Source organism: Xiphophorus couchianus, chromosome 18 (assembly GCF_001444195.1).
Source record: "Xiphophorus couchianus chromosome 18, X_couchianus-1.0, whole genome shotgun sequence".
In the NCBI taxonomy this organism is placed as follows: Eukaryota; Metazoa; Chordata; class Actinopteri; order Cyprinodontiformes; family Poeciliidae; genus Xiphophorus; species Xiphophorus couchianus.
In genome coordinates, this window is record NC_040245.1 from 12095164 (window position 1) to 12122929 (window position 27766).

General features: G+C 34.9%; 1 protein-coding gene and 1 long non-coding RNA gene across 2 annotated transcripts in view; one reads left to right on the forward strand and one right to left on the reverse strand.

Annotated features, from left to right (window-relative positions):
* Nucleotides 1-27766, reverse strand: part of lsamp (limbic system associated membrane protein) — a 725983-nt gene that overhangs the window by 621330 nt on the left and 76887 nt on the right. The gene's annotated exons all lie outside the window — the stretch shown is intronic.
* LOC114161940 (uncharacterized) lies at nucleotides 14383-27718 on the forward strand. The gene is made up of 3 exons (XR_003599109.1): nucleotides 14383-14394; nucleotides 24493-24499; nucleotides 27676-27718. It is a non-coding gene; the product is annotated as an uncharacterized LOC114161940 (long non-coding RNA).

The window sequence follows — 27766 nt, forward strand, 5'->3', positions numbered from 1 at the left end:
CTTTGGGAGAGTAGCAACCACTTTTACTTTGCAACCTGTCAAAAACTAAGAAATCACTCTTAGCTGAAAGCCTCCAATTCCTCTGATTTACCCTGCAATAGCAGGTGGTCCTCTATGTGAGGATGCCAGACCATATTTGGTCTAGTTTTTTGACTATTAAACACTATGGGAAGCCTGAACTATCCATTAACAGGTTATATTTGTGTTGGCTGAACTTTTAGATGCCTCAAAAAACTAAATCAAACATTTCTTTCAAACTGTCTGGAGACTAAGAACAAAAGTCTTTAGCAAAGTACCTCCATATCCCAGCATGCAAACAAACACAGTAAGAGATGTGTTTTTGTTCTGTAGGAGGCAGATCAGAGGATTTACAAACACATGGACGGTGTCCCCATGATTAACAGTCAATGCTCCGTTCAGCCTGTTGGGATGGCACAGCATGACATATCTCCTGCTGTTTGCATTAAGTCATAATTTTTGTGTTTTTCTGAGCAGTGCATGTCCATCTGCCCTTGTTTTCAGTTCCTATTTTTTGTCCTAACCTCTATAAATTTTAACCTCTGTCTCTGTTCTGTTGTTTCATCTTTCAAGTAAAAATGATCTATTTCTTAAAATTGCTTTAAAAATTGTAGCTTCATCTAATTAAAATTGTACACATTTCGGAGACTGGCTGTTATACATTTGTTGTGTAATGGCCACCCTGCCTCTTTTTGGTGTCAGTGGGGGAACTACAACTATTTGTTTGTGGACTCAATGCAGTTCATACAAAGTCAACAAAAGACAAAAACTTCACTTGATGTAGGTGATACTAACAATTATGTTTCTTTTAATGATTTTACTCTCTTTTGAAGTACACATTATTACCATTTTAATAAATGACTGAACTATAAGTTCTAAACAATAGTTAAAAAGAAGGGATTTAAATGAGCAGTTGCTTAAAGAAAGCTGGGTGAAATGACAAAAAGAGGAGAAGAAAGTATACTAAATATAAAATATAATAAGACAAAAAAAATCCTATTCATTCAAGCAGCAATGAAATATAATAAACCACATGTCCATATGAAGGAACAAATCATGTATAAGTTGGCTTGGGAATATGGGAAAGTAGGTAAAAGCTATAACAGTGGTCAGTTCTGCAGAACTGTAAACTCATCACTCTCAGAGATAACGTTCTCTGACAATCAACAAAAATGTGTGAGACTGAAAATGCATGTCTACCTGTGTATTCAGCAGCAAATGAGCACCACATTAGCTAACATGCTGCTACTAATAATCAATGAATATTGTGCAATCCATCTTGACTTTGAGGTGTAGTGATAATGGCAGGTGTCCATCATTAACTGTCTGATTACAAGCTTTCACTGAGATACATAGAAAAAACCATAAACAACATTCAGAAAACTGATAACACTTTGAAAATGTATGGAAATGTTCTTTGAATCATTTCTGGCTTATGCTTTCAGATTGAGAGATAAATATTAAAATAAAATCAACTATTAAAATAAATATGACCTCTGTCTCATATAAAAGAGAGATAAGTAAAATAAGAATCTGTTTATCAGTGCAGAGGTTTTTGGTGTACAAATTATCATAACTGCATAAGGTGAACAAATTATGATGGCATGTCATCATAGCAGTGCTGAACCACATGTACTTTCAGTCACTCAGATCAAAACGAATCACCAGGCAGAGTGACAAAGCTCTTTTTCACTTGAACTCCTGTCCTTCAAAAAGTTCCATGTGTAGATTTGAGTGAATATGAAAGGGCTTGCTATGAAACGAGGGGAAGACGAAAAGTACTTTGCAGTCATTTTCACCATCAGCCAGCAGACAAACACTCCTCACAAGGCCTCATGTCCTCACCCTGACAAAGTGTTTGAACCCTGTTAAGCCTGAATAGAAACACTGAACAATTCAAAGTAGAAAATTACCTTGTGGAATGAGAATGGGCTCATTCACATGACTAAACTACCCACACATAACAAAACTGACATAATCAGTCACATTGCAAAATTTTCAATTAGGCTCCTGTCCTTTTATGTAAAAATATTTATTATCTTTTCAACATTATTCTGCTTTTGTTCTGTTTGATGCATCCATGTAAAAGTGTAGAGCGACTGATAGGTTTATTTTAATTCCTATCTAGCAAAGATTCAGACCAAGGCAATTGTCTTTTCTGCAGAAAATGAGGGAAGATCCGAGACGCGACAAATCGCTGTAAAACACTGTCTTGGATCAACTCTGCTAGATCTTTCTCTGCATTTCTCTTTATTGTATAGAAAAAGGAGGTTGGGCTTCTTCACACAGAGAATTGACCAACCGTCTTTACATTCTGGCACCGCCTGTGGACATGCCCTTACAAGGGCATGCAACTGACCACAACTAATCAATTACAGATGGAAGCTGATACCACAGGAATGTCAAAGTCTCTAGCCTCCAGGCAAACATCCTACAAATGGTTAATAGTATTTCACAGAAGAAAAGAAGTCAACTAAACTACACACAAAATAATAATATGAAAACATAACCTTTCAAATAAACTCACAAGTAAATGAACTTAGATAATTATTCTAACAGCGACCCACCATGGATAAAAGTTCTTGTGGGAATATTACTCACAATAATGATGCTTATTCCACTGTGCTGCTCATTTATAAGTTACATTCATTTTATAGACACATGAAGTATGTAACATGTGGCAACTTACAAGAGTAAAAAATAAAGTCTTTTGAACACAGAGTAGATATAATCTTATCATGGCCGTTGATCAGTAACTAAGAGTAGCATGGACAAAGATAATATATTGTTCCCTTGCAGAGTTTGTATAATGACAGTTGTACAGAGAGAAAGCTCCAACAAAACTAATTTTATGGCATTTTTTTTAAATTTTTTTATAAAACATCCTCAAAAAGTGAAAAGATTATGAATCAAAAGTGCTGCTGGAATAAAAAACAGTTTTCAGATGTCTGTGTGCAGTTATGCATAATTCTGTTCACAACTCTCCTGCAAGATTTATTTTGGTACAATATGCCATTTCTATCCTTGGGTGACAGCAACAGACTGTGGTTCCTCCTAGCTGTGGCTTGTGTAAAATTAATTAGGATTTTCAAAGGATAGTTTTCCTGCAGGTTATTACGAAGTTTCCCAAAAATATTTTACATATCGAGGCATCCATACATCATAATACGACAAAATGAGTGGGTGATTTCCATTGAGAGTGTGAACCAGGTCTTAAAGTTCAAAATTCCATGTAGATTACGAATGAAAATAAGAATCAATCTCACACTCCCTTAAATCACAACTGTATTTCATTTCTGACTGGCAAATCCTTGAAAGTACGGGATGTGCCTCTTTTCTCAGATATTTAACTATTCTTATTGACTATGACACCTTAAATCTGTGAGTAATCACATGGCAGTCATTGTCTCCATGGGTGAAGAGGCATTGTGATATTCTGGTTGAGATAATAAATGAAGGTGGAGAGCAATAGTGAAGGGAATACTGCATCATGTTATTGTCTTTTCCAAGCAAGGCGGCAACTCTGCCTTCTCAACATATTAAAATCTTCTTACCTATTTCTCTTCTACTTTAGATGTCATGTTTCATTTGGTTTTCACCTTCTAGAAGTGTGTTTTCTTCAGATCCTCAGCATTTTCTACATTGGCTCATGAAAGTGTCAGAGCTTGAATATCAATTCTTTCCACCCTTTCTCTCACTTTTTCTGCCTCAACATTTACTCTTCACAGTTTGTCTACAAAAAAACTGCTAGGTCACAGTGGTAAATGTTTTTGCTTCACTGTTGTCACTGTCATTTAGTTGAAAATGTTTATGGTTATGTATGTATGTGTTTTAGCTGCTAACTGGTAAATTGATTTAGATATTCGGATTGAACATTGAGTTGTAGTTTAAGTTTAGAGTTTAGATGGGGACACATCATTTCTAAGGAAATACACACAGACTGAAATGAGAAGAAAATGATTTTGGTTACATGAAAATTTTTTATAAAATAAGCCTTTTAATTTATTGTTAAAGTACAGCCCCTAACTAATCATTTCAGATTAAATATTTTTATAACAAAATTTCAATCTCCTAATGTTTTTTCTATCATCTAGGTCATTGAACAATAAGAATTACTACATCACCTTAGTAATATACATCCCACTCAGCATGTAGACCTAAAAAATGGTCTCATGCATTTTTATCAGTAGGTCCAAGTACTGTATCTCTGCAAGCTTCTGTCTGCATCTGATGATCCTTAGTGTAAAAGTGATAAAGAGATATCTTATGAACTATGAAATTGATGCTTTGTCTGTCATTTTCCCGCTCGGTGGGCTAAAACATTACATAAAAGGACTCACTTACTGAGCTCTGTTCAGATCTCTGAAACCCAACTTCCTTTCTGTGCTTCTGTCATTATGCAAACTTTAGCAGAACTAAATTATATGCTTATCTCTGCCCATTCTGCTGTAGATACAGATCAGCGGCCATGATGGGATTATACTGACTCTGTATTCAACAGACTTTTCTGGCTTGTATTTTGTAAGTCCCCATCACTCTCACTTTATGTGTCTCTAGAATTAATGTAGCACATAAATAAGCTGAAACTGCAGTGCAATAGACTGATAAGGTGTTACTGTACGTAATTTTAAATATATATATATATACGTATATATATATATATATATATATATATATATATATATATATATATACGTATATATATATATTTGTATTTAGAGTCGCTTGACCTACCTAATGCAACACAACTGGACAGGGAATGAGTTCTTGAAATGCAAAAACAGTGGGGAAAATGTCAGCTCTTTCAAAAGATGAGTTTTTACTTCTGACATCAGGTTTTAAAACAAAACACGACACCTGAAAACAAGCAGGTGATCAGTTTGACTTACCTCTCTACCTTTGACTGACAAAGATTTAGTTTATAACATGCCAGTGACATATGTGATCATTAAAATACAAATTAGATACTTCAGGTTTATCTGTGTTGGTAATGTATACCTGAGGATATAGGGCACAGAGCTATTGGCCCTTTTCCTTGCAGATTTTTTTTTAAACTCTGCTATGCTTCCTCTCTCATTCTCTTCAATCACACTTTATCACCCTTTCTCACACTATTGTCTATCTCCTCTTGCCTCTGGCATCCTTTTATCAGGTCTAAGCCACATTTCCACCTCACTTCTTATTCAAAGGGATCATTTTCTCTTCAGATGTAGAGCTTTTGTAGTATAAAAGCACTTGTTCAAAATCAATTTCCACTACTATCTGTTATTTTCTCCTTTTATTCTCCATTCTATCAAGCTCTTTGTCCCTTCTCAACTCATTGTTTTCCAATTACTGATAAGAAGTGGTAGATTTTGCTTCTTTATCAGCTTTGAGATTGAACTAAAGCAGAGATTTTGGTAATAAACATGGTCGTACTTGGTTCAGTACCTGCCTTAATAACTCATTATGAAAAAGGCATTCAGTTGCAACAGCAAGGTGAACGACTGATTTCTGTTCAAGAGACAGTGTGTTGATTCTTTTATATAATGTATTTGTTGATTTTAAGCTGTTTTTTAAATGTTTTCTTTTTTGTCTGTTTACCAAATACCAGTTAGGCATTAAGCTAACCAGTCAAAAATGTGAAAAAAAGTTTCCCTTGTTGTTCTTTGTGTTCTTCTATGGATTTTCTATGAGATGTCCAGCTGAGCGGTGCATTGGAAGAAGTAAAAATGAGCAAGGGTAAGGACAGGATTCATCTCAAGTTGTAAACAGCTGGATCACCGCAGAGAAGAAAAGGTTTTATTTGGATGCTTCTGGACTGAAATAATTGAGACTTACTCAAAGGGGACAAAAATATGAAAAGATAAAGGAAAAAATAATATCTAATCGCAGTGAAGCACTTGAACGATCAGCCCTTCAGATCTTCACAGGCCTGAATGTCTTCAGTTTTTCTGTGCAATTTAAAAGGAGCTTTAAAGCAAATGTGATACTGCTCAGAAAAACATGATCTCCAAAATTAATTAGAAAAAAAAGCTTTAATAAAGATTTTTGATTGCTCTAATGAATCACTCATTAACACTTCAACTACTTACACAGCCACTACCACTTTAAACTACTTTCACTTCTCAGCTCACAGCTCATTTGTCTTGTTGCTCCTCAACCATTTTAGCAATTAGAGAGCAAAACAATAACATCAACAAAGCAGCTAATCACATATATTTTGTGAGCGAATGAGCTTCTTAATGATTACTTGGTCTAAAAAATAAAACTACTACAAAGATTTATGAGGGAAGATCACTTATAATTGGAGAGAGAGGATTGCTCAATTGTTTTTTTATGATATTATGGACCATATGTTAATGTGTTCATATTTATTTTCTCTTTTGCATTATACCAGTCATAATAGTCGACTTAAAGGATTTGATTTCAGCTGCTTTAAGGTGCAACCTAGTGACCATAACTGATCACTAGGTTTCACTTTGTTCTGACTGAAAATCTGGTTTACTAACAAGTTTGATAAACCTTTTTTGAACATTACAGTTCAACAAAGGTTACAGTTCAGTGAGAAAATATGGAAGGGAAGATAGATGTGTTTATAATAAAAACTGATATTGATCATTATTGCAATAGCAACTTTTTGACTAGTTTTAATGTTGCTGGTAATCAACTATTTTTAGACACGTGAGGAAGTTTTATTGAACCAAAGCTCTGAGCATTTTGGACATTCTCTTTATAAGTTTATTTCTTCTTCCTGGAGCATCAGGTTTTTGTCCCTGTGGGAGACATCAAGGCAGCCCTTTGACCTGCACAAGCTCAAAATCAACTTGTGTTGTCAGTCAGAGCCACACAGGCTACAGCATTGACAGACGCTGAGAACACACACATCCCTCTCCTCTCAGACATCTCCCTCTTGAGATTTGCTATCTTCACCTCACTCCCTCTGTGATTGTCTTCTTCTCGTTTTTCTTGTCCATGCAGGCTTCTTTCTTTGAAAGCAACTCTAATTTCCACAACCACCTCATCTTGTTTTCTCTTTTATGTTCTTATGGCATTTCCACTTATGTGACTCACCACTGGTTTCATCTGTTTGTTTTTTGTTTTTTTTGTCAGTTGTTTTATATGCACTAGTCTACTTTGTTTAAGTAGCAACATTAAGAGATTAGATTGTATCATCACTTTGATAAAACATAATTATATGTAACTACTTTAATGACCACAAACGATATATAGGACAAAATCTTAACGCAACATCAATTATGCTGTATGTAGGGGTGATACAGTGAATCCCTACCTATTTGTGGTCTGGTAATCACTGACTAACATATTTGCAGATTTTTCTGTGCAACTTAACTCTTAAGTGTTTCTGGCAATTTTTTCTATTTGCTTCAGGCATGTCATGACTGATATGACTACATCTTTGTGAAAAAGTACTGACTCAGACCTGTTTGCTTTGTGTTGATATATGTTTTTGTTGCTCCTCTCACTAAGGACGAGCAAACTATGACATTAACAAACTCAGAGCCAAATAACGGCAAGAGATTTGAATATTTTGATCAAATTAAATATTCATGATCCAGCTGAGACGAGACAGGATTTTGGCTCATCTACAGAACATGCTGAGTAAAGCTCAAAAATGTACATTTTTATGATTAATTGACTTACATTTAAACAGATAATTAACAAAACTCAGGATCGGCAATCTACTTTTCTTCCTTTTTATTCACATGAATGACTTTTAGAATCAAATATCTGCATATTTAGTGTTGATTGAGTGTTTTGTTTCCTGCCACTCCAGAAAATGTTCAAAGCAGTCATTTCTCAAATACAAGTAGATGACATTTTAAATACAAACTATGAAGAAAATTACAATGTAAAGGCTGTGCAGACATATGTGGCAAACATTCATAAAGAAAAAAAATAAGAAGGGAGGTTGAGGGGGAAGGGGCTAAACAAAGTCAGTCCTCCTAACTGGTCTGGTATCAAATGATTTTTGTGGTTTTTGTTGCCGTCTGTCAACCAGCAATGGATGTTAAGCCACCTGAAGACAAAATAAAGCTCTAATTGATGCCTGAAAGCTTTGTTACCTCTGGGTTGCAGATGGTGAGTCTGTTTTACATCCAACAGCAACATTTAACTTCAACAACAGGCCAGAAAGATAACACTACTATTCCAATTTCAGCTAACATGGCTCATGTTTTATTTATTTAGAGACAAAAATGATGTTTCCTTTAGCTATTCACGAACCGCTTTCCTCCATCTTGAAAAGTGATAAATGAATTTTGCCTCAATCTAAGTTCATTTTTCAACAGGTTTCCAGCATTTTCTTTATTCGACTATGAAATCTAATAAACAGGGTTGCATGGTGGAAAATCCAGGAGTTCAGGTCAGGGGTCTGCATGACGTCTGCCGATTTTCAATGTTCTCTGTTGCTACTCAAGCATTTCTGACACCAAATTCTGTTTTTGTTTTATTTTATTACTGCTCATTGAACAAAATAGTAGAAATAAGTTAAGTAGAAATATGGTGGTGTTATGTAATTATGCTTAAATTGCAGGTTGATATTAAGTGCTTCTATTGGATGTACTTTTCATACTGTTTTAATTGTCTAAATAAATTATACATTTTAAGTATCCTTTTGTCAATCTAAATATATTATACAGCATCAATGTCTCAAGTTTTTAATTTATTTTCAAAACAGACTGAGTTAAAATGTTATGATTCCAAGCACACTGCAGAACATCCATCAACTCTACTATGCTTCCATCTAGCCTTTAAATCGCTCTAATTATAGTGTTGATCTGTAGGACTTTAGTAAAGTAGATTAAATCAACAAAATATTGATCATCTGGGTTCCTGGCAAGCTTTGACTCCTGTACAGAGAGTAGAAAAGGTTTTGCTTTAAATGTTTTTGTGAGAGAGACAATGAGACAAAGGGATTCCATAGAGTTCAGTGATCAACTTTGCTGAGGTTTACAAAATTCTGCTGCCAACATCACAATCGGTCATTGGTCTAAAGAAAAAAAAACTTATGGAAAGATTAAAGAACTCAGTCAAGTTTTTTTTTTCTTTTCTAAAAAATTAAAAATGAAACTTACATGTATGCATATATGAATCATTGCTATAAATATGTTATGTATATCAGGATCAACAAAATGTTCCTTTGTTGATTTCACATAAGCTCTATATTTTAACGACAATATCTAACCACAAGACATGAAGCACTCAAACCTAGAACTGTGTACAATCACTGGCCAAGTTTCCATCAACGTTTTTGGTACTTGCATTAAAATTGGATGATGAAACAGCAAAATTTAAAATAATTTCCTCAATTTTACAAAAAAAAAAAAGGTTTTATGCTCACTTAAGATGGTTTTTGGGTTTTCCAAAAGAGAACTGATGTGAAAAGGGGAAGAAGGAAACACATTTACTAAATAGGTTCTGACAGTTACATGACTTTCAATGAAATTTCAATGTCTATACCTCCATCTTAGAGGGAAGAACTCTCAATTTTTCTGAAATACTTGTATGCAAACTCTGCATATGAATCTTTTTTTTTTTAACAGTGATGCATAGTTCATAGTTGATTCACTCCAAACCAAAAGATAAAAATATAGCTAATTCACATTTTCCTTTTTTCTTTTCTTTTTGCAACATTTCAAAAGTTTGCTTAAAATGTGCACAACAATTTAACGGAAACATACCTACTGATCAGCTATGAAGGATCTGGAGACGTTTCTGCATCTCAAGGTGAAGGAAGACCCACAGGAAATAAACTATGATCAAGTAAACTGCTATATGTGAGCTCATTCAGCTCATTGACCCCTTTGTAGTTGGGTCAAGCAACGTTTTGTAGTTTTTGTAGTCTTTTGTTATTTTATTAATCTTATTGATGATTACTTACAAATAGATGAGAATTGAATGCAGTGTGGCTTATTACTGAAATTGAGTGGATTTAAGTTGTAAAGATCTTACTAGTTAAAATTAATCACTTTCAGTTTTGGTTTTAATCCTGAAAGGAAACTGGTAAAATAGATGCTTTGATTGCTGGATGTGGAAAGCATTTGCATCTGATTATTCTGAGCAATTTGATTAAAGAATAGAGAATGATTCTTTCATTGTCACTTCTGATTGTGAAAACAATATTGGCACCAACTTTATAAAATAAACAAGTAGTGCTGGAACACAGTCCAAATGAGAAAACAAATGCTAAAAGCCAATAGGTGTGACTAGTCCAAAGTTTGCACACTTTAGAAAGTGTTATTTCAATTCAGAGATGAAATAACACATCTGTTATTATTATTTTTAATAACAATTAAATTAAAAATCAAATTTAATTTTTTTTTTATTATTTAAAAAAAATACTTATGTACTGCAAGGCCTCTGAATATATGAATATTATGTTATAACAAATTAAACATTCAAAATCATTTAAATAAAAGAAAGAAAAAAATAACTACATAGATAAGAAAAAGCTATTTCTAACAAAAAGGACAAAAACAGTTGTAAGGATAAAATCAGATTTTGCAAGAATGTCATTGCCTCAAGTGACCTTGTGAACTGTGTGAAAGCTTTGGCCCACTGACAGTTACAGACAAAAACTCAGACTGCTTGAGGTCAGGATGAATCTTTAAAATTTATTGCGAATCTCATGTGATTTTATATTTCTCCTTCACAAAAAAAATTGGTTAAATTACTAAATTAAACAAAGCAAAGCAGCTACATCAACATAGCTGCTTTGGCAATAATCAGTAATGCAGACTAAACAACCAAAAGAGGGCAAACATAAGATATTATGATAAAGAAAGTACTCTTTGAAAGCACTACATCTCTGAATTGAATTTACATTTTATGCAAAAAACAAGAAAGCAAGCAAAGGACAAGAATGCAAATAGAGGTTAAAAAGAGGGGATCAAATTGTGACTGATTAAAAAGATATTCAGTGTGTCAGATGTTCTTCAATGGGGAGATTCCTTATTCAAAGTGTCCTATCATGTGATTCAGAAGCCTAATTGTCTCCCGGACATCTGAAGTAGTTTTAGGTGGCTTAGCTTAAGTAAGGAAGAACAGACAAACTGGAAACAGGATTATCTGGTGTATCCATGTATAGATCAATATGTGTTTAAGTGCATAAATTTGATATGAATGCCAGAATGGCTTAGCCCTTATGCTTGGATGATTTCTGTGCTATCTTAAGCTGGTTTCACACTATGAGATTTTCCGCTGCTTTGGTCAAAATGCTTGGTCCTCAAAGATAAGCACTAGCTGTGGACTGCGATCATTCAGTATAATAGATGCACCGACTGCTGAGTTAGAGATCTCAAGACTGACGACGACTTAGGACAAATATCAAACGGCTTCTGATCATGCAGCGTTACTGCTGCTGTAATCGATCACTGGTTTTTTGTCCTCTTCTGCCCTGCTATGAACGCTTCAACTGCTGACTCTTTCCCACACTCATTTCTCCCTCTCTTCTGTTACTGAAAAATATATGTTTCAAAAGTTAAACAGCTCTTCAACAATGACCAACTGCTTTATGTCTTTTAGTCCGGTTTCCGAGCTCACTGCAGCACTAAGGCTTCCTTGGCAAAATGTACAATGCACTATGTGTCAGGTAGTTTCTCATCAGAGTGGACAGAAGTCACATGTAGGATACCCCAAGGTTCAATCCTGGGGCGCCCCTTAATATCTACATGCTCCCTCGCCGCAGATTATAAGTAAGAACATTAGATATCATAGCCATATGATATCTAATAGCTATGATATCACACTACAGCTAGAAACTACTGATCATACCCAAAATCTGGATGTGGTGATCAGACGTGCCTACAGTATATTATATAATGTTTGTTGCTTGTTTCTTCATTGGTTATTCTGGGTTTTTTTTTTTACACCTGTAAAGCACTTTCAACAGCCTTGTTGCTGAAATGTGTTATAGAAAAATATGACTGGACTTTTCAGAATCCAACGTTGCTGATAATAAGCACGTCAATACCTGTAACTTGCTCACACCTTGTTGATGGACTCATATGTCTGTGGAGACTTTCATTTAGCACATTCATGGCTGGAATTAGGCATCAGTGGTATAGATCATTGCATGCATCTTACCAAAGTAAGATGCATGCAAAACCGCCTGTGAAATATTTTCAGTCTGAATTTGTTAGATAATGTTTACCTGGAAAAGGCAGAATCATATTTCAAATCTAGATTTATTTTAAAGTGCTGTTTGTTTAATCTATGCAATCATTTCAAGTGGAACGGATAACTTTTTAATCTTTTTGATGATAAACACACTCGTCTTTATGGTCTCCTTCATAAGCCTGGTAGTTTCTGTCAAACTTCCATCTTCTTTGAGGCCAATCATTACATTTAAAAAGAAGAAAATACAACATGATTGTTTATGGTGTCTCTACATTTCCATGTTGTAAATGCATTTTCTGCTTCAACATAGGTTGAGACAAGCATTCAACAAAATTAATGGTGGTGGAAAGAGAAGAAATAAAATTAAATCCAGCTAATTTCCAATTTATTTATTCAGTTTCTATTACATATATATAAGAGAGTTCCAAAAATATTAAAGTTAAGCATTAATACAATTCTCACTGATGCTTTATATATTTTTTTTGTTTTACAACAAAAACCCGAGTTGTTCGGCTCCTATATGAAGTTTTACTCATATGAGAGTTGCCATTGTTCTCACAAATTGGTTTTAATACCAATAGAATAGAATAGCAATGGTTCACATTGCTATTCCCATTCCCTCATCCCTCATAGACAGACTATACATTAACTTGGACACATAATAATACAAAGTAAGTAAAACTTGATATACAGTGACACAGTAGTGTAATCCTGAGCTGTTGTCAGCTGGCATTTTCTGTTCTAAGCAGTCAATTGTCTGCGACAGGCATTAGTGGACAACACAGTCTGAATAAATAAGTAGCCAATTTCTTCTTCCCTGACACTCAAGGTTATACTGACTTTTTACATTTGAAAAAAATGGAAGGATAAACAGCAGTAGGAAAGTTATAGGTCAGAAAACGTGATATACCATAACTCAAGCAATGAGTTAAGTGGTATAATTCATCAGTACGGATGGTATGGACATATACAGTATGTTATGTGTATGTGTCTGCATGAAATAATCTGAGTGCATTCAGTTTGTTCCAGTGCATTTGAAATTACACCACTCGAAAATATCGAAATTACTTTTTTTTTTTAAAAAGTGAGTGCAAAACCTGGTTGTAACAAACACAGATAGCTTAGTTTAATTTAAAACTTCTTGCCTTATAATTAAACATTTAATGTGGCTTCAAACTAGCTTGGCTGTGATTCCCATACACGGAGAATGCCATTAAAACTAAAAGAAAAAAAACAAAACATGGAAGATGTATCACAAGCCCCATTCTCAACAACTCTGTTAGGCTAGATATCATTAAAAAAGGTGATAGCATCCGTACTGGTCTTGAAACCAACAGCACTATTATAAAAGAGAACTAATGAGACTAGCAGGAAAATATCAATCCTCTCTGCACACACAGGTAATACCCATGATATCTGGTGCAATGAAAAGCACTCAAATAATGTTGAATGTAATAATGAGTTTTAAAAAATTTTTCTTCGCCGGTTTAACAAGAGAGGGGTTGTCTGAGTTTTGCCCGGTGTAATTATCGGTCAAGTCAGTGGGGCAGAATTCAGAGTTTCTGCGGCTTACTGGATTTGAAGTGGTGTTTATCGCTGTCGATAAGTTTCTTCCCACAAAGAGCATACACCTGGATGCTAATGTTTTTGTCATTGAGTTACACTAATATTGGTACTTCCAAGTCCTGCTGCACTAATGTTGTTGATCTGCATTTCTTCCTGTAACCACTAAAGTTGCACGTTCAGTGGTAACGAGGTGTGAGAATCTTGTGACATGGTCACAAACAAAATGATGGTTTTATAATCCATTAATACAATCTCCCTGCACAGAACTGACAGTAATGCATTACTTTTTTGCTATTATAATCCCTTGCTTTACTCGTTACTTGGAAAAAAAAGAAACTAAACTGATTACTATAACACATTACTTCTAACAAGTTACTGCCCATCACTAGTGACAAATATACAAAATAATAGGAAATATGACAGACACTTTCTCATACCATTGTACATTCTGTAGCCCTCTCTTCTAAAGTTCTCTTTCGAAAGATTTGATAGCTTCAGATTGTTTTTATGCTCAATTTAAGATACTTACTCTCACAACCAGCAACTACAGTTGCTATCATTCTGATCTACTTTAGTTTCAATAATCATCTGTATTGATCACTCCGTCTTTTTCAGTCATTGTAGTATCCTTGGAGCAAGACATTTGTGGTGATCAGTGGTGGCAGTTGGGCTGGAGCTTCACCTCTGTCAGTCTTCCCCAAGGCTGATGTGGCAACAATGTAACTTACCACCATCTGAGTGTGAATTTGTATGCAGATGGTTGACAGATAGTAGTACAAAGTGCTTTGACTTGCTAACGTGTTTTACAAATGCAAGTTAGTAACCATTTATCATTTGAAGCTTTTAACAGCTTACTGTGATATGCCAAATGGCTTGCATCCATGTTTTCTTTTCCTGAGAGGCAAATTCTTTCTTAAGAAGAGCATAAGTGCCACCGAGTAAAAATGTCACACAAAACAATTTTTATCAAAGCACTCAAGCATTTTTTTTTTGTAAAACAATGCGGTTATTATGTCTTTTCTTTCAAGTAAACAAACCTGTTATAATCCTCTATGCCTTGGAATATCAAAAAATGGAACAAGTTTGACAAGGCTCTTTACACCAGGCATTAAGTTATGTCATTTTATTGAGGAAGTAACCTCCAAAACACAATAAAAAGACACACTAATTTGTGATGTTTTTGGTTGGAAATATTCACCACTCACATCAAGATCGCTGTGAGACTAAAGACGAAACACACTCATGCATTAATTTTACAATAACACAACTTGTAAATTGGTAATAGACCTAATTAGAATGTCTAAATACATACATTTTAAGTTTTACGTTGCACTACAGTGACAATGTAAAACTTTTCAGATTATCTCTGTATATTGATATGAGTAACATTCGCAATAATGACCTAATTTAAACAATTGAAATCTGATATTTTTTTATGTTATTTTTATATTGGAAGTTATGCTGATTATTATTAAGTCTGACAGCTGCAACCACACATTGTCTGTGATAATGCTCTTTCTTGACTTAAGCTGCAGTAGCCTGTCACTGGAGAAACTTTCCAGCACCAGCACACTGTCATGCGTGATAGCTTTCCTTGCTTTGTTTCGTCTTTAATGACCTGCACTGAGTAAGCGGAAGCATTCCAAACAGAGCTGGCCTTCAGGTTTATAAAGCCTCCTTCTTTCAGTAGTCAAGATGCTACTGTGCCAGCGGGTTACTTCATAAACAGCAGAAGATGCCAGACAGATTTAAAGATATTCATGAATGCCCTCTACACCTCAGAAGACGCGACACTACTTGGCAGATAAGCCAACAATACAGATCTGTTGTCTCTTAAAGAAAGTAATCCTAATTCTGATTCTCTTCTCCATTCTGAGGTGACAGATCAGAGCTTCAGTTCATTCTGGCAGGGCAGCTGTGAGCAACCTCTATGGCTCCAGGTAATGATAACAATTTCCAATAGTTTGACATTGGTGAGATTAGAGTGTATTCATTGTTGAAAAAGCAACTCCACTTGATTTCTATTTATGGGAAACAGAAACACTATAAAGCTCTCTTCAAGTTTCTCTTCAAGTCTTTTAAAACTTGAGATTAGATTTAAATTTTAATGCCCTTGAGAGATCATTTTTTCATAACAAAACAAAGATATATTATTCAGCTATGTATGTCAAGGGAGGAGATCAAGCAAATGCTTCTGGTCCTTCTTTGGCACACAACGTGCAGTCTGGTAAACTTATGTTTGAAATAAATTAGCGTTTAATGTCTATAAGAATTTGCATGCATTTAATTTTTGAATGTTATCGTTACAGAAAAAAAAAATGTAATTCATCCACCATTTAGTTTTATATTTAGGCAAGATGTCATAGGTCAGTTGGTAAATATCTTGTGTTAACAATTACGCCATTTTATAGTATTTTCAACATGGCCTTCATCAGTTTATTTGTATTTATTTACTCCATCCTTGATCTATGTGCTTACATAAACCTTAGTTTAATTCAGAATAATAAAGCTGCTCCTATTCGCATATTCACCTAGCTGCTGGGAAACAAAAGAATAAAATGGAGACAAAACAATTTGTGCAACAAATTTTTCTAATCAAAAATACAGATTTTTTCAAATTCTGCTAGCAAAATTATCACATCAATCAATCTCAAATGACAATATTTTGTCATCTGAGATCTGACAATACTACAACATCATAATGTTTCTTTTGGAGTTGACTGCTACCACACAACGCGATGAAGTCGTAAAAAAAGATGCCCCAGCTTCTCTTAAATCATTTCGTTTGACAGTATTTTGGTTTCTAGTAGGAACAAGAAATGGCAACAGAGTGACAGACAAAACAAAAACAATATGTAAGCAGAGAAAGTTGTTCAGATGTTGAAGGAGCAACAAAACATCACTATAACAACTGCTGACTTGATGTCAGGGAAAAGCCATCAATTGTGATTATGATGATAGTCACATCACTATCACAGTGCATGATACTGATAGCAGCTGGGAAATGGTAAATGTACTGCTCAAATGCTGTGCTAACATTTGAAGTGATAAAATGCATTCATAAAACAAATTTATTAGTTGTTGAGATTATGGCAAAAAACAACAAAAAAAAAACAAATTGAGATCTTTTAGAAGAATACATTTGATCTTTGAATTTTTCTTCAAAGTAAAATCTTGTTTCATCTCATTCTTGTAAACTCAATACTGTGTCTTGTGTTTTGAGTTATATATCACTGCATCCCTTACATAAATCAAAAAGCTTGGTTAAACAAGCTTGCATGTCTGAGAGTAAGGTTGGAACAAACAGAGCTCCACCCCTTGGCTTGTGTCTGTTGCAAAACCCCAGCTGTGCAGGTGGCATTCTGCAGCTGACTGCTGCACAACTGACAAAATGGTTGCAGAGTTAATACTTTAGGATTAGACTGATCTCCAGGTTTTGATAGATATGGTGTGAACCTTCAGTTTATGTTGCTACACTTAAAATGAGAGCAGATGCACTCATTGTCAATCTGTTTTTTTTTTTTAAAGTGACAATTTCATGAAAGAAGTTATGAATGAACTGCATCTTCTCTTGTTCAAAGACTCAATCTGAACTACACAGATGGCATCGTCTTTGCTGACAGTACCCAACAGCAACAACTTAACATTGCCAACCATGGCTAAAGCTCTTGAATATTCAATTGCTCCATTGTTGTATTCAGGGAAGCCGCTCCAAGACCAGAATGGCACCTCCTGTCCTCTACTGCTCCATGTGGAAAACATCTTCAGTGAGATCTCCTTGTTGCACCTCAAATGCTGGAATCCATCAGGACAGTCTAGTTTAGTTTTTTTTTCTTCTGAGAGTCTAACATTTGTCTTCTGTATGCCACAATTCTGTAAGATTGTGGCACTGAAGGACAAATTATCTTTAAAAATATTTATTGTCCTTTCAGCCCTTCTGTCAGGAAAAGCTGTCTTATGGATACTGACCATAAGACAAATAATACATAAAAACCTCTGCATAAAGCATTAGAAGAAGCTTTGATTGTGCAGCATAAAATCCTGCTACATTCAAAGACAAAAAGCCTTTTTGCTTTCAAGGGATTTTAGTGTGAATGCCACAGAAATTATTTTTAAATGTAAAATAAACATTTGACTGGAGATGTTACTGTTTAGTGATAATAAAGTGTAGAAGATGCATGGTGATGTACATGATATTAAAATGTGTGTGCCAGATTTTTCTATTTATGTTTCATTAATATTTTAAGTAGTTCTGCATACATAATGTAGCCTGACAGCAAACATAACTCAAACAACAGGCGGTGAAAAACTACATTTGTCTGCCTACAGATGAATGAAATTCCAAATATTTCAACAGCTCCGCTTCCTATCTTAGGTGTAAAATTGCCATCATGTAAGCCAGTCACAGCTAACGGTAGGATCTCTGAATATAAAGCTTAAATAATAAAAAGAATGCCACACAAATGTTTGTTAAATGAAAAAGTAATTGAGCTAAAAGATGAATGTCTTTTCAGAAAATAAACAATTCTGCCCCATCCCATCAAAATGATAATTAGTGGCTGAAATGTCTGTTTTTATCAAAAGACATATACTTATATCAAAATTTATTTGTGTCCTAAAATATGACAATTTCTGTTTTCCTAAAGAGGTCATTTAACTTGATAAGTACCTATATAAAAAAGGCCAATCCTTTAGATAATCGTTAGTGCAGAAGGAAATTAATTCTTTATTAAATGGCACCTGACAGGCCGTCACCCTGCAACTACAGTGAACCTCTTCTGATTAAATAAAACCTGGGTACCGTGACATTTACTGGTGGACATGTATAAAGAAAAAAATTCCTCAAAAAATAAGGAACAAAAGATGGGAAAAAAGTAGTGTTAGCATTTTGTTTTACCTTCACCATGATGGCAGATGTACAATCAAAGTCTTAAAAGTACAACACTCCTGACCACTTTACACAGACATTCTGTGGGGCTTTGCCAGTCCCTAATTTCATTGAATAAAAACTAAACAGCAATCCACATAAACAACCACCCAGCATTGCGAATGTGCATCAGAAGAGAAATGAACAGTAGATGCTTTCATGTGAATCTACCATCACTACATTCAAGACTGAATATAAATGTCATGTGTTACTTAGCATTTTAACAGTAGCCTTTTCCTTAAGACCATATAGCAAACTTTTCTCAGATAAACATTTCAAACATAATCCATACTAATTTGTTAATTGAGTTTTTCTCCCCTTCATCGCATTTCACTACTTTTCCTTAAGTGTCTGTCAGATGAGCAGATACTTTGTTTGTTCCCCATTTATTGTCCTGTCGGCTCATTGCAGACTTGTTTGCTTGTTCACATCCACATCTCTTGTCAATGCTTTTGTGATCAAGACCATCCAGGGGCATGGTGGTCATTTCTAACTTTTTCCTGGCTTGTTGGGTAATAACATCGTTAAAACCACAAGTTGGGTAACAATTACCCAATTAACCCTACAACTTAGGATTAATGTTACCCCTAATTCTAGTGCCAGCTTAATGTTGCAAATAAATTACATTAAAGAAGATTTGCAAATATATTATTATTAAATACATGAACATATTTCAGAGTGAGTTTTACTGGGATTACGAATGATTTCAGCAAGTTCAAACATAAATTGTTATTAGTTTAACTCAATAACAGAACAATTATTTGCTTTTATACACAAGCTTGTTATGTATCAGCAGACTTTTGGGCAGGATTAAATGTTCTGCTTGACCATAATTTAAAACGTCACAGCAGGGTGGGAAAAAAAATAAATAAATCTGACTGCTTTCCATGAATAATCGCAAGCTGCTTCTAAAGTGATGCCAAAATCAATTGTGATGCTGGAACATCCATTGTACCAGAACTACAGAACCTTGAAATCAGAAAGTAATGTCTGCACAGCCTAAATCACAGTGTTTGAGTTTATGTTATGAGCTATTCGATCACCAAGACAACTGAATCTCATGACTGCAGTTCATCACACAAACACAAACCAGCCATATGGCTGTCACTACATGGCATGAGAAAACACAAGCTTGCAGAGACTAGTCAGAGTTAAAACAGTCTGATATGAGAAGAGTGTAAAGGATCTAGTTTCTTATACGACTGAAGTAAATATGACTAGATGCAACTGTGGCAACATCACAAAACACAGACTGCACATAGAAATCCCTCAAGCCCCCACAAAGCTCAGTCTACAGCATATCATCCTATATTTGATGGACCATGGGTGGAGATAAAATGCATTAAGGTGCATCATCCATAAAATATTATATGCTCAATGAAAGCAAAAAATAGTGGACTTCTGTCATGATTCTTTACTTCTTGAATCAAACAGAAGAATTGCTTCTTTTTTGTTTTTTTCTCTTTTTTTTATCCATAAGAATTCAACTGAAATGAATAGTGTTAAACAAGTCAAATTAAACAACAAAGAAGCTCATAAAATTGCAACAATACATTCAGCAACTATCCCCTCTTATTGCTGGTGCAATACTTCTGAAATTGTGTTTGAGTTGAAGGAAAACCTTTTCTTTTCATGAAAGAGGAGACACTTTATTGGCAATATAGTATTTTGCTAGGGCAGCTTTCATGATAGGATGCTACATATAACTGTGCAACTTGGCAGTTTAATTAGGTAATGAAATGTAGTTACAAAAACAGCCATTGTTGAAAAGTATTCAGAAGCCCATGCTCATTTCAAACTATGCTGTTCAACATTACATAAAGTGACTATCCTGTCTTGCATAACAGTTAAGGTATGCCTCACTAAAAACACAAAGCCACATTCTGGTCTGATCTATACAATATACTGGAGATCTGGCAGGAACTTTTTCTTCTCAGGATTTTTTCTGATCTTTTGTGTAAATAAATCAAAATTGAACATGTTCTGTCTCAGGAGGGGATTGAGCTCTTGTTGGGAAAAGATTAGAGTGAAAGCGTTCACTGACTGTTAGAAGTGTAAAGTATTTAAGACCATAAACTAGAGTCATATAATTAAGAGTTGAAATCAAATTCTTGTTGCACCATCTTTCAGACAGAGTTACACAGCACAGACAAAATGCCAGCTTTAAACCAGTTTCACTTGGAATCTGACTGAATGGATAATTCTTTAGTTTCCCATTCATGTAATCACATGATTCCCATGCCTTTTTTTCTCTCTTTTTTCTGCATCAGTGTGAAACCGCCTTTGAACTTTCCACAGCTCCCAACTGGACCCCACAACACAGCCTGCTGGGACCAGTTCAGAGGCAGACCAAGAGCTCTGCCAAGCTGACAATAACAAGAGGCAGCCTTTCAAATTCATCACAACCTAAAATTGGAGGAGATACAACTGGACTGACCAAAGTTCACTCTGCCCTCCAGCCAAACAGCTCATGAAGATAGGGGTGGTGGTAAGATGGAAAAAAAAAAGTAAACAGTGTTCATACATGTGTTTGGTGAATAGACATACAGTATGTATCCAAATTATCTACTACGTGTATAAGACATAAATCAATGGCCATGTGAGCAAATAATCACATTAACTAGACAACACAGACTGGAAATATGTCTGGAGTCTGTCCTGCACTCATGCAGATTTCAGCCCTGCAGATTTAGTGGAGTAGACGATGGATGGATGGATGGATGGATGGATGGATGGATGGATGGATGGATGTTCTGAGAAAAAAACTAAGAAATGTAATCTAGTAGTTGGTCTGTGTGCTTTTATGGACAAAAACAGAAATACAATGCCCAAAGTATTTCTTCATAACTATTAAATTATATTATATTAAAGGTAGGGTAATTTTATTTATATAGCACATTTATTTATATAGCAACAAGGCAATTGAAAGTGCTTTACATGAATTAAAAGGAATTACAAATAAAATAAACCAAAGGAAAGAGCAAAAGAAGAAGAAAAAAGTCTATTAATGTTGATCTAAAGTAATTATTAACTAGATACTCCTGCTCATTATAGATAAGTGTAGGTAAATATCCTGTAGTCTAATTCCTTTTCTGGGTTGGAAGAATAAGAGTCTAAAAAGTAGTTGTAAAGGTTTCAAGTCCATTTGTTGAAACATTTCTTAGAACATGCAAACTTAAAGTACTGTCCATTTTACTTCTAAAGTCTTTATAAGCCTCTAATTAATGGAGCTTACAAAGATGGTTAGGTGGCACCTAAAATATCGTGTTTCCTTATGGGACACCATACTTCCACCCTCCTCCTCTATTACCTCTGATCCAAAATTAGCCAAAAATCTGCCAACACATCAGGAAAACCGGGGCATTCCTCAAGATTGGTTCAGTTTTAAGAACAATTTGTAATTTGCAAATATCTAAACTATTTTCACATTTATCTCTGAAAATAGTTAAATCATGCCTGTAGATTTTGCAAAAGTGCATCTTGCATCTTTGTATGGCTGGATGTAGAGGAAGACACTGTGGTGTGGGGATGTTTTTCTGAAGAAATTGACATAAAAGTGTTGAAATGCGTTTGTAAAATTACATTTGAGAGTCAAACAGTCAGTATTTTAAGATCAGTTTTTCTTTTTAGTAATTGTTATTGCAGAAGGGCTGCATGTGTGGTGACTATTTTCTTAGTATAAATTCAAACATTGTAAAGTAATTTGTAAACTCCACTGTTCAAAGTGAGTTGCAGGATAATAGTCTAGAACACAATTGTTTATAATGCAAGTGTTTATAAATTAAGGCATATAACATTATCACACATTTTTACTGTGTGTTATCTTTTTCTACAATTTGAGTGTGTGCGTGTGGAGCTAGAGGCCATAATTTCATCACATTTTCCTTATTATTTTTTAGTTTTTTGTTAATTTGCCACATTCCAGCCTTCAAACTAGTTGCCAAAGTTCATATTGAAGTCAGTTTCCCTGTTGCACACACAACAGTACGAAAAGAAAGGACATTTTAGTTAATGTCATCAGAATGGGCTGGAAGATCATTCAGAGGAAGAAACTATTACCCAAAACCTCCATAGAAAACAAGTTCACAGCTTGCCCAACCACAGGAGGAGAAAGGCTTTCATATTTCAAGACGTGCTGTCTTAAAAAACTAAAATGAAAGTGTTTGCCCATATTGACCATTGTTACATTTGGACGAAAAAGGGTGAAACTTTCAAGCCTGAGAACACCATCTCAGCTGTAAAGTATGGGGCTAGCAGCAGGTTGTGTGGGTGTTTTGCTGCAGGACAGACTGGTGCACTTCTCAAAACAGATGGCGTCACGAGGAAAGGACATTATGTGGAAATATTGAACCAACATCCAAAGACATCAGCCAGTAACAAATACACAAAAATACTCCCAGGCTATGAAGTCAGACTTCTTGTTTATTTTATATTCCAGGTGCTTCCATCATTTTAAGTCTTTTTTTATGTAAGGGAAAGGGACAGATTGGTATTCAACAATTGAAATTTTAGAATTGATGTGCTGGTTGTTCCCGGTGAAAACTATAGTACCACATGCAAGAAGATAATAGAATATAGAGAAAAAGTTTACTGTCACTCATTTAAGAAAGTAAAATGGATATATTATGTGGATTCTAATCTCGCATGTACTGCTGATTGGTTGAGGAAGACTAAAATAGTCATTGTAATGCAATCAGAGGGAGACTTGGGCAGGTGTTCACACACAGGCAGTGAACCACAGTGAACACACACAAACACACCCCACCAAACAAGAGTAGAACGTACAGCTGCAGATTGCAGAATGATGCAAAGAGAAAGTTCTAGTAAAGAGGGGATCCAAAATGCTTTTATTCATTAAACATGTATTTTTTTAAAGTAATACACTAGTTACGTTCCTTGGTAATTAGTTACTTTTATATAGTAATTCAGTTGCCAACTTAGTTACTTAGTTGAAAAGTATCCAATAACTATAACTAATTACATTTTCAAACTAACTTGCCCAACACACTGTTAAGCAAAGACAAATCCTACAAATCGGGTACAAATGTCACATTCCCCATGAAAAGCCACTCCTGAATCAGAGACAAGGTGAGAAGCGTTTTACCTGGGCTAGAGGACAAAAAAGGGGCTTTCAGTTTTCTTGTTACAATTCAGCACATCAATTAGACATACAGTATGTGTCAAAATTGTTGGAGCCCTTTACTGAATTTACCCTCTGTACAACAGAGGCTATTTCTAGACTTATTCTTTGTTCTTTTGGAAGCAGTATAAATATGAACAGTTTTTATTATGGTCATTTCCAAGGAAATACTAGGAGTTTCATGTAATTTCATCAGTGGGGCTAATAATCCTGACCTTAATACTAAGAAACATGTAGGAGAGAACAGCAATGCTCCTTTGGCCTATTATGTTTCATTGATCTTCAGCTATGGCTGAGATTATCTGTCACAACCCACTCTTACAGGCTTCGAATACCAGTTTCAATCTTGAGGTTTAGAATCCATGATTGATATTGATTAGTCTAGAATGGCTCCCTTGTTGATTCTGAAACAGCCATCATTACACTAAGAAACACATTACTTACACCCAATTGTAAGGAGAATGAACAAAGAAAGATAATTATATATATATTAGCAGAGTTCAAGTGAAGAGTAACCCTGTTGGCTTTCATTAGAGACCAGTAATTGAATACATTTTTTTGTCAAGTTTTCGAATGATTCCATGCTTTCGTATGAAACAGAATATTCTGAGGTTCTTTACGCCTAATATACAGGCATCTAAAGTATTATTATCAAAAACTATTGAAAGTATTATTTAATTAATCTTTACTAGGTTGGTTATAAACCTTGAGGATTACTAAGTTCAGAGGTTTGTCTAATAATAAAATCATGTCTACTTTAGGCAGGTAGTAACTGAGAGAAGAGGTGAAACAGTTTATGTAAATTACAGATTTTCTGCAAGGAAAAAATACAAAGTGCATGTTAGTCTGTCACTGACTTTCCTCCGTGACAAGCATTGATGCATGAAATTAACATTAGAACTGAAGTGACAGCCAAGTGCTAATCTTGCAGCTTTAATTTGAACTGTCTGCAGTTTATTTTTTTTGAAGCACCCAACCAATCAGCTGAACATTATTCATGCATACAAAAGACTAAAGACTATAGTATTCATTGTCCTATTTTGACAGACATAATATGAGCAATACACCAAATTATGGCAATGTTTCTACTCATTTTAATTATGATCTTATTCATTTGTGTAGATCACAAAAGTGTATTCATGTATCATCACTCCCAGCAGCTTGGTCTCTTCCACTTGATGAAGTGATTGTCTTTCTAAAGAAATATGTAGCCTTTGTGTTCATCTTACAGAATATTTAGACCCCAATACCACTCATTTTGTTTTTGAAACATTCAGTGTTTACCTATTATCTGTCACCTATTGATAAATGGACAATCACTCTTGTTGCTGCATCATATTTACTTGATCTATGCCATATGAAGTTACATATACTGTACCTTTATGATTAGCATGTATGGTTATGCGTCCTTTAATACAAATTATATGTCAATTACAGAAATACTATAAAGCAGAGGATCTAACCAGTTACCTTGTGAAAATCCACATGCAAAGTTTACAACATTTGACCAAATACCATTAAACAAAACAGTTTCCTATCAGTAACAAAGCTACTCATATACTGTAGTTGATAGTTGACTTTTTAAAGCCATAGTCTGGCAGCTGTATAAATAAAAGCTCATGATCAACAACATCAAAAGCTCCACTGAAATCAAGAAATACAACACCAACCTTTAGTTTTCTCTCTGTATATCTTAACCATTCATCAGTAAGAGCTGTCAGCCCTGCACTATTTTATCCCTCTCTATATACATGAGGAACGTCAGAGTAGATGCGATTTATGTCAAAGTAATGCTGAATTTGTTTGAAGCATAACCCTTTTTAAAAATTAACATAAAACCAGTAAAATGTTTATCGGTATCCTCGTTGGCCTTGTCAGAGATTCGTTCAAATTGCTAGAAACCAGAACAATTTTTGAAATTTTTCACAACTCTGGATGAACACATTCATAAAAAGATCTAATCAAATACATCACATAAAATCGGTTGCAATCTTTGTGTCAGAAACCATAACGTGTTAGGTGCTAGGTAACTATGTGTACATTTCATATTAGGCTGTTTCATCTCCCAATATTTCCTCTACTCTTTTTTTCTATGCTAACTTCCTATTAGGGAGTTGGCAGATCTGATCAGATAATGCTATACTTGACTCATTTCCTTTGTGAACCGGTTGTAGCATTTAATCAAATGGCTTAAAGCTAATGGCTTTAGTGGGAATTAGGGAGAGGTTGGAACAACTGGCACAGATCAGCATTGCACAGAAGAATAAGTGAAAGGGGACATCACTGCTGGTATTAACATTTGAAGGGCATAAACAAAATAGTGCACTATAAAAACACAAAATCTTACCCAGTATTTTTGGTCTAGTTTCTAATGCAAATGCTTTAATACACTCAAAAGAAGCTCGTTTTAAGTCAATAATCCCTTAATATTGGTGAGAAAGTACTGGTTAGAAGTGAAATAATCTGCCAGAACACTGAAGCAAACTGACAGTTGCTGTCCATGACATGATGCTATTTTCTAACTTTCAAAGAGTTAATGTATAATGCTTTAGGGTCAAATATATTTTTTTATTGATGGAAGCAACCACAGTAAAGTGGGGTCATAGTGCATGAGCTGTACTTGACCCAGAGTCCATGACCCTTTGTTTGGATATCAAGTATTTATTGTAGCTGAACTGACGCCCAGAGGCTTTCCGGCTTAAAAAATACAGACTGAAAGTGAAACCAGAAAGCTTCCACTTGGTCAGCATTTTGTCTGTTGCTTAGTAGCAGGTCATATTGCTCTATTTCAGTTGTGAAACCTGTTTATTTGTTTATCAATTCTGAGGTGTAGCTCCTTTAAAACATAAAGACTTAAAAAAAGCAGAATGATGAAAAAATGCTCCAATGCTCAGTGCAAGCCTGAGCTTTGATATGTTAATACTTTAAATCGTCAAAGTATATTATGAATAGAAATGCACTGATCAAAGACTACTAATCAATTTCTAATCTTTATCTTGATTGTATAAGTTTTGACCGGCTAACATTGACATTAGCTTATTCAATGTTTCCTATGATAAAACCAGAATTCCATGCTCTAATTTTTGTTTTTTTCATATTTACATCCTTTTCATATATTGTAGGAATGAGTGTTTTCACCCTTTGACTAAATGTGATAATGAAATATGTCTCTAATATACCTATGTTTTCTATATATATCAAAATTACATAGATATGTCTGCAGTTTTTGTTCCTAATAATTTATATTTGTTTTGTGAAAAAAGCGTTGTGAAAAGTCTAGGTGATTTCTACTTTTGCATCAAGCTCTTAACAAGAACTACTCTGTATGAACTGGTATGAGCTGTAGACAGCTGCATATAATCAATATTTGCAAACACACCAACACGCAGATGGAGAAACATCATAAAACTTCCTGTACAAAAACATTAATTTTAAAAAAATATTTTACTCAGGGAAGAGCAAGGCAGATTAAAATGTCTGGGAGTGTGAGGGCATCTTTACACACATATTTGTAACATTTTCAGAGATGAAATTGAAGTCCTGTTTGCATGAAGGATTGTGGTGTGCACATAGAGAAAGATATGCGTATGGGCAAACACTCGGAAAATTGTCCTGGCTTGATTCTACCTATTTTCATTCCTCTTTTTCTCCAGAGGTTAACTCCACTTCTTTAGAATATCGTACATGCTTTCCCACTCTCACTGAAGATTGCAATGCTCTCTGCGACAGTTCGTGATCCTACCCCAAATATATATAGCATCATATATAAATATATTTTTTACATAAACCTCAGTTGCCTTCATGTGGGTGGAGAGAGTTATTTGAACATTTAGAGCAGGGGTCACAAACACGTTGCCCGCGGGCACCCTGTCGCCCAAGGGGGCATTGTCAGTCGCCCGCGAAGCAAGTTCTAAAAATAGCCATTGTCATTAGGGAGCACTGCCAAATAGATTATTTTATTTAATGTTTTTACATTGAATTAATAACATTTGTTT